The sequence below is a fragment of the Hylaeus volcanicus genome, chromosome 3, assembly GCF_026283585.1.
Source record: "Hylaeus volcanicus isolate JK05 chromosome 3, UHH_iyHylVolc1.0_haploid, whole genome shotgun sequence".
In the NCBI taxonomy this organism is placed as follows: domain Eukaryota; kingdom Metazoa; phylum Arthropoda; class Insecta; order Hymenoptera; family Colletidae; genus Hylaeus; species Hylaeus volcanicus.
Genome location: NC_071978.1, coordinates 17,787,217 through 17,800,108, shown reverse-complemented (window position 1 = coordinate 17,800,108; position 12,892 = coordinate 17,787,217). Strand labels below are relative to the sequence as shown.

The window sequence follows — 12,892 nt, the reverse complement described above, 5'->3', positions numbered from 1 at the left end:
TTTTCTTTTATATGAAACTTTTATCTATTAATTGTCTGTGTGAATCTGGCAGCTCACTTTGTGGAAGCTCAGAAATGATTGAGAGTTCTGATTTCATATCCAGTAGTTCTACAATTCCTCAGCAATTAAACTAATTACTCTATCAATTAGAACTATTTGATAATTTTTTAAACAATGTGTATATGAAGCTGGAAGTTCACTTTGTGGATTCTCGGGCTTCAAATTGTTTGAAGAATTATCGAGTAATTCTAACTGATATAACAATTAATTTAATTCATCAGCAACTATAGAATTATTGAAAAAAGATATATACATGTCCTCCTTTTCGAAGTCGGTTAAAAACAAACCCAGAACTCTCAATTATGTATGAGTTTCTATAAAGCGTGCTGCCAATTTCACACAGCCTATTAACCTTAATCTTTTTATTATAATTTTTATAATCCTACTCGAAATAAGTAGAAATAGCCTTTCTCTAAACCTTAGAATTTTGTAAATTATTGATCACTAATTCTTCAGTAAAACACCAGCCAAGACCAGTCTGTAAATTCAGTAAATTCACTTGGCATAAATGCCACGTCAGTTTCCAGACACTTAGGCTTGAATGGTAAAATCAGAAGCTTGAAAAAAGGGTTCTTCGTATGCACAATGCAAATCGGAAGCATCGGACACACAAAGCATGACAGTTTCACTCCTTCAACCCCATCAGTCTATCGAGCCACTGCTACAAGAAATGAATAATGTATGACAATCGGCGCGAATCCGCTCAACGACTGTTTACACATTAATAACTTGATGCTGTCCGTTCGATAGTCCATGACTAATATCATTCGTTATAATAGTTAACGAACTACTGACATTTATTCAGTGACATTTATCATGTCATTCAATAATTATAAAAATGTATATTTGCACGTGCATTTTTATAATCCAATGTTTTTGCATGTATCATATATTTTATTTATATATAAAGTACATACGTAAAAATACATCTGAATATTTTATAATGTGCATTTTTATTATCCAATATTTTTCATTTGATTTTCAAATAAATTAATCTTTACTAATAAATCTTATAAAATAATTACATTAACGGATCGCATAATTTTATAGATAATTTCTATAATTTGTCGAAAGAATTGTAACAACAATTAATAGGTATTCAGTCGGTTATACACTTTAATGTAGCAAATTTTCAAACTAAATATTATTTCCATAAAAAGTCGAAGTCAGCCTATTTTTTTTAAATGGCACTGTGTAATTTTAACTTCATAACTTTGGAGCTGGTAAGAAGACAAATTCAATGGCCTACTGTATTATGACCCTCGAGTGTCCTTCAATTGAAAAATATGCGGTGACTTTGACTTTTTATGGAAAAGAGTTTATTAGACCATTTTTTAAATTGATATCTTTAGCTGAATAAATTCTGTACAATTTTTGGTTACAACAATTTTCTCGTCAGAAACTTAGATGTTAATCCGTATTAAAATATTATTATAATGTTTATTATTAAAAGTTTTAAAAAAATGTAAAAAGAAAACCGTAAAAACATCGCTACCTCTTAGAAGAAAATATCTTATTTAGATTCACCCGTGTGTTTCCAGTTTAATACCACGACAATTAATCGCCATCAAATATTAAACTCCGTCTCGCCCTTCGTACTTCCCTGGTCTACTTTCCCTTATTGAAACTTTCTCCGCAACTTTGGCACTCCTCCGAAAGAGAAACCATTCTCCATCCGAGATTGTCACACGAGACTCCTTTTTCGAATTCACCGAAACCTGGGATACATGAAACCACAAGTGGAATTCGTATTTCTTTAGAAATGAGATTCAAAGAGACACGGTCAGATCATGGTAAAAGCGTCTCGATTCAGTGAATATTCTGATCAACCCTGAAGGGATTTCTACCGTCTTGATGAACCTCGCGCGTTTCCAAATTATTTCTGGCGGGTTTTACTTTTTCTCAGTGTCTATTTTTGCTTAACCTTTTTGATCCTAAGTTTTATTTACGGGTAAATAAAATATATTCTACGTACTTGTCGTTTTCAATAAAACTCTGTTCTCGCAGCCTGAGGTATTCAAAATGCAGAACAAATACAAAACACTAAGAGATTATCGCTACAACAAACACTGGAGATGTTGTCTTTAAGGAAACTCTCTTCTCGAGGCTTGAGATAATTAAAATACAAAACTACGAGGGTCGTTCAGAAAGTAAATTTAACCATGTTAGCGCTAGTCTTGGTGAGAAGGTAAAACTACAAAATTTTAAGAACATGTTCTCTCATTTATTTTGATCAGTTTCGTGTGTCGTAGACTCTGGTCGGTCGATTGTCGCGTGTTTTGTAACATTTTATAATGGCGATTCTGTTAAAATTTGCGTCCAAGTGTGAACCGCGTAGTATAATACGTTTTTTTACCGCTGAAAACTTCACAGCTACAGAAATTTATCGAGAATTATGTTCTGTTTACGGCGATAAATGCGTAAGCCTGCAAATGGTTACGCGTTGGCAAACAACGTTCCTAAATGGCCGCGAAGAGTTGCACGATGAAGAGCGCGAAAGACGATCAGCAGACGCAAAGTGGACGAAAGTCATCACGCGTTGGGAATTCAAAAGCTTGTTACTCGTTATACGAAATGTATTGAAAGATGTGGCGATTACGTAGAAAAATAAAGAATTGTCTGAAAATTTTAAAAATGACCTTGTTTTTGTGTTTTGACCACTCTATCACAGCGTAATTAGACCTTTAAACTTACTTTCCGAACGACCCTCGTAAATACAGAACCTTGAGACCTTGTGAACATTCTAATCGATCGTCAGTTGTCAACCAATCCTCGTTCAACCTTTCCTCGTTTGATCCATCGAGAAAGAATGCCTACGTGACATATAAATATTACAGCAAAATCATAGTCTCGACCATTGTTTAAACAAATATTTTTAATTGTTAATTAAATTATTGTCAGAAATAATTTTTAATTGTTCCAGCTAATAGATATAAAAATATAGAAAAATGTTCACGATTATTTCTTCTCGACTTTTCATGAAAAACGTTGGTATAATAATCTGAAACTTCGTAGTACATTAAACATGTAGATCTCCGAATTAACTAAGTATTCACAATGCATACAGCAACATTTATTCACATGCATATTTTTGTAGGATGTAGGCGAAGAAGTGGATCCAATACAGAAATTTATCATGTCATTCAATAATTATAAAAATGTATTTCGTACTTTACATATTACGCATATATTATATATTTTGCATATGTATGCTTTGAAGTACGTATGCAAAACTACATCTGTAAGTACAAGTAAAAAATTAATTTTGTTTAATGGAGTTTCATACATTGTTATCCACAATAAGATGGCGTTTATTTAGAAAAATGTTATCTTTGACTTTTGTGAAAGAATTGTTTGATAGTTTCATCCACTTTGAAGTCATCAATTGGAGTCAATCGATGTTACCTATAATTCAGTTTGTGTCTTCTAAATGATATATGGTTGTATTGGTCTTTATATTTCATTAATGTAGCTTTTATTAAAAATTTACTAATATTTTTGTTCATCCCAACATTTAATAAAATGCTTCTAGTCCCCCAACAATGCTTAATTGATAATTTAACATACTTTTTAAAGCAGTGTTTCCACTCACCCCAATTTGCTGAGTGACGAGAAAGAGGATTTGATGTTTAATAATTATGATTTGGTTAAACATTATTCAAATATTTAATAATACAGTTCAATTGTTGCAGACAGATCCAACATTTTCAGTTGTTATGTTTTTGTTTAGTTATCAGTGTTATATATGTTATGTTTATTAATAATTTGGTATATGGTTATTGCGGCGGGCGGACAGTAGAAATAAAGTTATTTCGAAAATGGAGACAAATAAGGCATTGAGCATACTTGTCCATTGTGGAAGTGTATTTTTGTTAACATGGAGATGTATGTATCCGGGATATTTTAAGTAATGATGTTAAAGGTAGCGCATGGTCAGTGAGAGCGTAGATATACATTTTATTTGAGAGAAGAACTTTCAACTTGCGCAAGTGCGTTTGAAACGTAGGTTTTCGGTGGCCTTGTAAGCCATACGGATAAGGACATCAGTCAGAATAAACCTCGATAGGGTCGCAAAATGCGCTCGGTTATGCAGGTAAACGGGCACGAGTTGACCCTATGGTCGATCCGGGGCCGTCGGGCTACCCCACGCAAGCATAAAAGTTCGCGGCTTTAGAAATTTTGCCAAAAAGAAGAGGGTATAAGGGAGAGGGGATAAGTCCGAGGTATTTATCGGGTTGATCGAGACGAGGCCCAGTTGCGCCCAAGCTCTCCAAGCGCTTACCTCATACGGTTAAATTATTTCATAACATAAACGATATACGAAACCAATTTTGCTTTTTCTTTCTCCCTCGAAAACTTCCTTTTGTTCTTGTGACTTACATCAATCGAATACCAAGACTCACAATTCGACCTACATTTCAATATTTCTCCATAAAAGAGAAGAATATGGAACAACCCCAAAGGTGTAAAAGTGCCCTAATAACCCCATTTTATAATAACACCCACATACAAATACCATAACTTTTCCTCCAAACACGGCAGAAGCCGTCAGGCTTAATGAAATTCTTTTGTTAAAAAGTTGAAGCGTACGAGGTGATTAATAGCGGCTAAACGATCGCCCCTTAACGCCGTGATGCGTATAATTGGATCAAGATCAAATGCAACTCTTCATTATGTCTCGGGGCCACGGAATTTCGGGGGATTAACGTTCCAAACTAGCGATCCGTATGCATCAGCCACAATTATCGTCCGTTAAGGCGAATGAGATCAACCGCAAATTGTGGTTCATGCTAACCCACTAGAAAGGAGTAGCAGTTGCAGTTGGAGTTGCAGTAGCAATAGCCGTAATAAGATCTCGTTTCGACGGTTATGCCACAAGTGCAAATGGGAAATACCGCCACCTCTTGAGCGTACAGGAACGCGTATCGATTGTAATCCCGACCTTCTGAAACGGGAAGAAATTAGGTTTGATTTACACTAGCGGTTTAGTCGTGGCGCGGGGGTAACGCCGCATACGAACGCCATTCAACGCGACGGAACGTGATCGGAACGTGAACGTTGATTTGCGTCACGTTTGTTTGAAGAGCGTTGAATAATATTCCAGTTCGTGATCGCGTCGTGATTGGTCTCCTTATGTAAATCAACGCTTAATCGTATTGCAACGCGGAACGCCTGGACATTTCAATAAAGCCCCTATAGTTCATAATTGTATATCTACTATTATTAAGTTTCGCCGGTTAATCGCTACATGCTTGCTGTACTTTACGATCGACTGGGTTTGTTGATAGAAGCTTCAGGATTTCGGATGCTGATAACTGGAGAGTGTTTAATTATCGACGAAAAGTCGTTAAATACTTTTCTTTTATATATTTGTGTTTTTGGAGAGTTACTTGTTTTTTGTTTCTTATGGTTTTCAAATTATTTTTAGTATTCTTTTATTTGTAAGGAAATTGCAATGTTAATTCTTTTACAACTGTAATTTATTAGTTTAGAATTCTCAATCAAATTCACTCTTTTATAAGAAAAATTTTACGTACAGTGGGCGTAGAATGTATTCGTACACCGATCAATTTCTCAAAAAGTTTTGTGTGAAATTGTAGTTTCTTAATTGATTTTCTACCTTTTCCTGGAAATCTAGAATAGATATAGTCCAAACAACAATTATTAGTTTATGTAGTTTGTGAAATTAACAAGAAGATACGAAAAATCGGTAGAAATATAGAAGCAATAAGTATTCGCACGGTTCTTATGACGAACAATTTATAGTAGAATTTGTAACATAAGTACATCAGTTTATTGCTTCGTGGGAATTAGAAAACATTAAATTTTCAGTAAAAAAGACTTAGAATGAAAGAAGATCTCACTCCGAATAACATCGACATTTATGATAGTTAATTTAATGCTTAGAAGAGTTGCAATAATTAACATACATTGCAATAATTAATAATTATAAAATCAAAAGGAAATCCCACGAAGTATTAATTATTTATAAATTAATGTAAATTTCGTTTTTTTTTTTTAAACGAAGTTTTAAATATTTAACACTTGTACGAATACTTATTGCTTCTGTATTTCTAACGATTTATTGTTTTTTCTTGTTGATTTCTCACTTGTACAAAATACCCAATCTTTTCGTACTGTATCTATTCTAGATATTTCCAAAAATATGTAGAATATCATTGTTTATAAAAACTGATTACAGTTGAGTTTGTAACATAAACACATCAGTTTATTGCTTCGTACAAATTAGAAAGCATGAAATTTCCAGTAAATAGGGAAATGGAAGAAAATCCCATCCCGAACAACGTCAACATTTAGTTGATTTAAATTTCGTTACTTTAAATAAATAACTAATTTTTTTGTACTGTCTATTCTAGAGATTTCCAAGAGTATGTAGAATGTCATTGATAATAAAAAATAAGTTGATAAATTACAATTTCACGTAGTTTTTTTGGAAAATGATCGGTGCACGAATATTTTCTACACCAACTGTATGTTAATTCAACATGGATACGAATAATGGGTATTTGAAAAAGTTCGTGGCGTTTTGTCGCTAGATGGATTTAATATCGTATATCTTTATTTACACATAACATATTGAGACATAGAAGATGTCATTTCAAAGGTTACAGTTTATACTACGGATAGAAAAAACAGATATTAAATTTTTTTATTGATTTAACAATAGTAACGTCTTGAACATGGAGATAAATAATGAGAAAATTCGCTACATTTTACAATATCACTTCGTTTAAGGCAAAAATGCTACGCAAGCTTGTGAACAAATTTGTGGTATTTACGGATAAAATGCTCTATCAAAATTTTCATGTCAAAGATGGATCACGCTGTGGCCGGCCAATCACAGAACGACGCGATGAAATCATGCAAATGGTTGAAAAACGCCACGAACTTTTTCGAATACCCAATATTACAATGTTGTTAATTTCACGTAAAAAAGATTTTGAAATCATTAAAATTTATATACAAATGAACAATCGATAAAAAATGGTATTATAAATTTCGTCTGTTCTTTTTTTTTATGTTTTTAAAATTAGGTACTGGCGAAGGAACGATTTTAACCCTTTGCACTCGAGAGGTGAGTCTCAGTCACCACCAGGTTTCACGTAGCAGATCTACCAGCAATAATGTTTTCTTAGGTTTAATTTCTTTGAAACTAGAAATGTCAATAAAATAACATCTTCGAAGTCAATCGAAGCTTAACATTCGTGGCAATCCAGAATGTAGAATGTAGAATGCTAAGAAAGCATCTCGAGTTGCTGGTAGATACCAAAAAAAGGCCTCGAGTGCAAAGGGTTAAATTTAAGGAGTAAAGAATTTTGAAGAAAGTTTCTTCGGTCTATTCGCGATAAGAAACCATCAAGGAAAAATATTATACGCAAAAGTGGCATTGATATTATTAGAATACGAAGCTAAACATAGAATCTTAATGATACCCTGTCATCCCGCATTAAGAGAAGGTAATCAACAGCTAAAATAAAAGAATTGTAGTTCCCTGAGCTGTTCGATCTTGATTGCTTCGATGTTGTCTTTTGCTGCGTAATCCCGCCAGGAATAGCACACCCATACCGTACGAGTTGCAGCGATGCAAGATGCGACATCATCATTTACACCCTCGTTCACCCTTATCCCCCTCTCATTAAAGTTATTGTGGTATCAAAACAAAAGGGAGTCGTCGTCAAGTGTTTGTCGGTAAGATGAAATCCACTGACAACGTTACAACCGTGAATTAAGAGCGTCATTTAGTATCTTCGCCCACTCGATGTCTCTCTTTTAGTAAAGAATTACACCCATGAATAGAAATGTTCCGCTGACGTTTCTGAGTGAAAATAATTTCGATAACAATGAACAAGCAAAGTTAATACTCCTACCTTAGATAGATATAAGTAAAGAATAAACTGATATTTTCGATCTTAATCGAGATTATATTTTCTAAAAGAAATTATATATAAAGTATGAATTTATATTTTTGGAGAGTTACTTGCTACTCATTTTTTATGGCTTTTAAATTATTTTGCTTTATCTGTAAGGGTATTATAATAATAATATAATAATTAATTCCTTCGCAATTGCAATTTAATTAACTAGGGATTTTCTCTTTGGTAGGGAACATTCTTTCCTATTCTTTAAGCTAACGTACAATCCGAATAAACTTTCATTCTAAATTAATATGTGTGAAATTTAATTTGAAAGAAAGTAAACAGTTTCTAATGTGTGTGAAAATTAATAGTAATAGATTAATTAAGTGGTTCGACATTTATAGAATATGTTATTACATGGTAGTGCATTGCTACAAGAAGCTTCATGCAGAGTTGTCCTTTTAGAACCGAGAAAACTCAAAAATATGAGCCAAGCTATCGTTTTGGTATATTTGATTTTTCAAGAAAAATTCGTGAAAAATTTCAAACTTAACGACAGTTTACAGAATCCGATGCTGTGTGATAGTATCTAACAATAAAATCTAATCTGTTAACATTTTAAGAATAAACTCACAAAAAAAGAAAATGAAACTTAAATGAAAATATGTCTTATTTCCTAAATAGAATATTATTGCTGATATTTTACACATCTTTGTATTAGTGCATACTCCCACAAATTTCCCCATAAGTACTTCCATTTGCTATAAATGCATAAATAACCGCAGTATAGTTATCAGTATTCCAAATCCACGTGTTCGATATTCAAGTAACGAATCTTGTTTTCTGTTATTTTAATTAAATTGGTGTAACAGTGTACTACCATACAACAACATATTTTGTAAACTTTCGATCCCTTTCGTTAAGTTTGAAATTCTCCATGAATTTTTGTTTGAAACATCAAATGCTCCAAAACGATAGCTTGGCTCATATTTTTGAGTTCTTTCGGTTCTGAACGGACAAATCTGCATAAAACTTTTTGCGCCACTTTCATCGAAGCAATCTCCTTAGACGTGAACAGAATCCGTGTATGTATAAAAAAAGCTATAGATAAAAAAACAATAAAACAAGAAAGAAATCCCAGAAAAGGGACATATTGGGATAAAGAATGCAGAAGAGTAGGACAAAATTGAATAATGAATTAAGAAAATGGAAAAGGGGAGAAATAAGTAAAGAAGAATACAACGAGAGCAAAAGGAAACACAGTAAACTGTGCAAAGGAAAGGAGGAGGAACGAGGAAACAGGAACAGAAAAAAAAGGGAAATAAAATATCTAGAAGAAATATGGACATATGTCAAACAAGAAGGAGGAAGAAAAGCGACTACAGATAGAGAAATAACAAAAGAAGAATAGAGGCAGCAATTAAGAAATTAAAGAAAAAAGAAGCACCGGGTGAAGATAAACTTAAAAATGAAGTAAGGATAAATGCAAAAGAAAATGTAAAAGAAAAGCTACGAGGAATACTAAGCAAAATATGGAGGGAAGGAGAATGACCAGAGCATGTCATGACAGTGTGTGAAAAAACGTGTGTAGATGAAAGAATTAAATGGATAAAAAAGGTGCTACATAGATAAAAAAGCAGATGTAGCAGAGAAGAGTAACAACATGTTAATTAATTAATGCATTGTCAAAAATTGCGCGTAAATCCATGTACCCCGAAAGGGAACATTATTATTAATAAAAAACAAAAAAACAACCTCTGCTCAAACCTTCTTAAACCTTCGTACCTCACAAAGACTTCCCAACTCCAACACTTTCTGGTTCACTGTAAAGTGATAAACATGGTGCTTTCATCTCTGTTCTAGGATTCTGTCGGAATTTTGTATGGAATGTTCCTTCTTCATATGCAAGGAGATTAGCATACAACAGAAGAGCGTTTTTCACGGCGCTTTTTGTCAAAGGATGTGCGACGCGTTCACTCGAGTGAAGTTAATGATGTTAATTCGCGACACGCCAGTTTAACCACTCAAAGGCAGGAACACAATGGAAGAGATTGGATTGGGTGGATACGTGCACAGTAATGATAGGTATTCGGTGCACGCTCATGTACGCTCGTAATTAAATCAGTCCTGATTGAACTTCCCGTTACACCAAACATCACCTGAATCTCGAGTGTTGTAAGAGATTATATATATATATAGTTATAGTTATAGAATATAAAATTCATAATTAATTTCCAATATTTCATTCACGTTTTTTGTCAAAAGTATGAAAATATTAGGGGGACCGAAAAGTAATGTCATTTCTTTTACATTAAATTCAAAGAAATACGTTCTTAATAAGTTTCTATTTTTAGTCAATTATGTAATCACCCTCGTTATCAACAGCCTTTTGCTATCTAGTGTGGACATTTTCAATGCCAGATCGATAAAAATCAATAAGCTGATGAATAATAAATAAGTATTTAAATTTGCAAAAACGACATTACTTTCCAATCCATCTAATAGGATAAGCTTTTGCAATTTAGTCTCAAGGATAAGCTTTTAGGATTTACCCTTTAAAATAAGCTTTTACTTCAGTTTTCATTCAGCCTACCCTCCATAAATAACAGAAATGTGTACTTTCATTTCATTGTACCTACTAAATAAGTGTCTTTTATTTCAAATAATTTGTTCGTGTCTCGCAAAACGGAACAGGTGGACGAAAATTTATTTCACGTGGTCATTTATCTTTACGATTACCTTTTACTTAATTCTTCCCTTCGGCCTACCCTTCATAAATAACAGAAATGTTGGGTTCCAATTTTCATGACTCTACTTCCATTACACTCTATCTACTTCAACACAAGTGGCAATTGTTTGAAATTTGTTTCGTGTTTTGCAAGAAGAAACAGGTGAACGAAAATTTGTTACAAAAGTTTATAACATACGGTCGAAATAACTTGTATATTATAAAGTATATAATAAAGATTGAGATTTATGTTGTATCATATACTTTACAAGTCTCTGAGTTTAAAATTTATTACGTGGAATAACTAACTCGAGCGCTATTACCGACTCTTGGAAATGATGTCTTATATATACTTGTACTATTTTGAGAAGCATTTATAATAGTGCAACATAATTTTCTCCAATATCGTTTTTTTATAAGATTTTAAGATCATAAATGTTTTTTTTTTTTAATGGATCGCTACGTTTCCCGAATATTAAATTAAAAATTTGTTAAACAATTGTGAAGATAACTCTGTCACCTAATGAATACGAGCAATTCTTACGATAAATTTATATCGCAATCTTCAATAACCCTGAATGAACTTCTATAATACCATTGTAAAATCGTCTTAACAGCAACTATTACATAAAGATTTTTAAAAAACATTGATTGAACCTCGAAATCGCATAACAAAATGACCCTGAAAAAGATAATATTTTACCATAATAAAGGGCCCTAAAACAGCGCAAGTTTGTCGTAACAAATTTTTTTTTATAAAACCATAAATAACGGAGATTTTCAATGTAGACGAAGTTATTGTTCCACTCTGTATAATTAATAAATACAGATATCTGCCGAGGAGTCGACATGCAAAACTCGTTCTGATTCACTGGTCAAGATAATTCCCTTTGTTAGCTTGGTTGCCAGTATTCCCATGTTGCACGTACAACCCTTAAGATTGGGGTGAAAATAGACTGATCAACGAGCTCGATAATTTCAAAACGTACACAAGCGTAAGTGCACCGAGGAGAGGTGTATCGAGTAGGGTAGCACAACGAGCACATAGACGATCAAGATTTGCATCTCAATCGGGCTCGAAACGATTGTTAGGTTTCTATGTAGAGACCACAGTGAAGACTAGAGTTCCTACCTTGGGACGAGAATTCTCGATCGATTGGAAATGATAGTTAATGTACTACGCTCTAAGCTTGGTTAGTCCACTCAGACTCTGTCCAATCCATTTTGCGTTGTATAGTCATTGAATTCTCAACCTTTCTTTTTGGTATAACAATTTAAACAATTGTTTTGTGTCAAATTTTAATTTTTCAATTTTACTAAATATTCAATATTTTTTGTGATATAAGAAAGAACAGAAATATTTTGAAGGATGTTAAGACAGTTGTATGACAATTCTGTAATCATATAAATAAAATATTTAAAAACTAATGAAATATATAGAAACAAATAAACCAAAGATTCTAGATTATAAGATTACTAGATAAGGAAAAGGGGATATAATGTGAAAACCCATAAAGGTATACATGGCAATAAAATAAACTAAACTAAACTATAAAAGCAAGTAAAAATAAGAAAAAAATATTCCTGGTTTGCCTAACGTCACAAAGTCAACGTTACGCACCATGACAACGTGTCCTTCATGAATCTGGACAAAGTCGCGAGTCAATTACAGTAGCTCTGAAGGCTCTGTTTTGAGAATGGGTTCCATCATACATTCGAATACAATTCAAACTAACTCAATGCGCTGTAGTTTTGATATAAACTTCAATCCCTCGGGGAAGCATGCGGGCATGCGAGCATGCATAATTCTAAAGTACATATACGTTCTCGAACATGTTCGTCGTTATGATGGAAACGATAAGACAAAAAACGAAACTGAACTACGTTCGAATATTAGCTGCGGATAAAGAAAAATTCTTTTACTTCTGATAACGTTTCTTGATATTCTATTTATTCGTTTAAAGAATCATCGAACTAGTGTTTTAATAATAAAATTATGATGGAAACGATAAGACAAAACGAAAATGCACTACGTTCGAATATTAGCTGCGGATAAAGAAAAATTCTTTTACTTCTGATAACGTTTCTTGATATCCTATTTATTCGTTTAAAGAATCATCGAACTAGTGATTTAATAATAAAGATTTGTGTTAAATTTGAAATTAATCGAATAAAATTCACGTGATCACCTGATGTATTCAAGTTGAACATTTTATAACGAATTGCA

The 12,892-nt window shown here is 33.0% G+C and overlaps 1 protein-coding gene across 5 annotated transcripts in view; it reads right to left on the bottom strand.

Annotated features, from left to right (window-relative positions):
* LOC128874247 (RYamide receptor-like) overlaps nucleotides 1-12,892 on the bottom strand; it is a 260,772-nt gene that overhangs the window by 206,611 nt on the left and 41,269 nt on the right. The window lies entirely within an intron of this gene.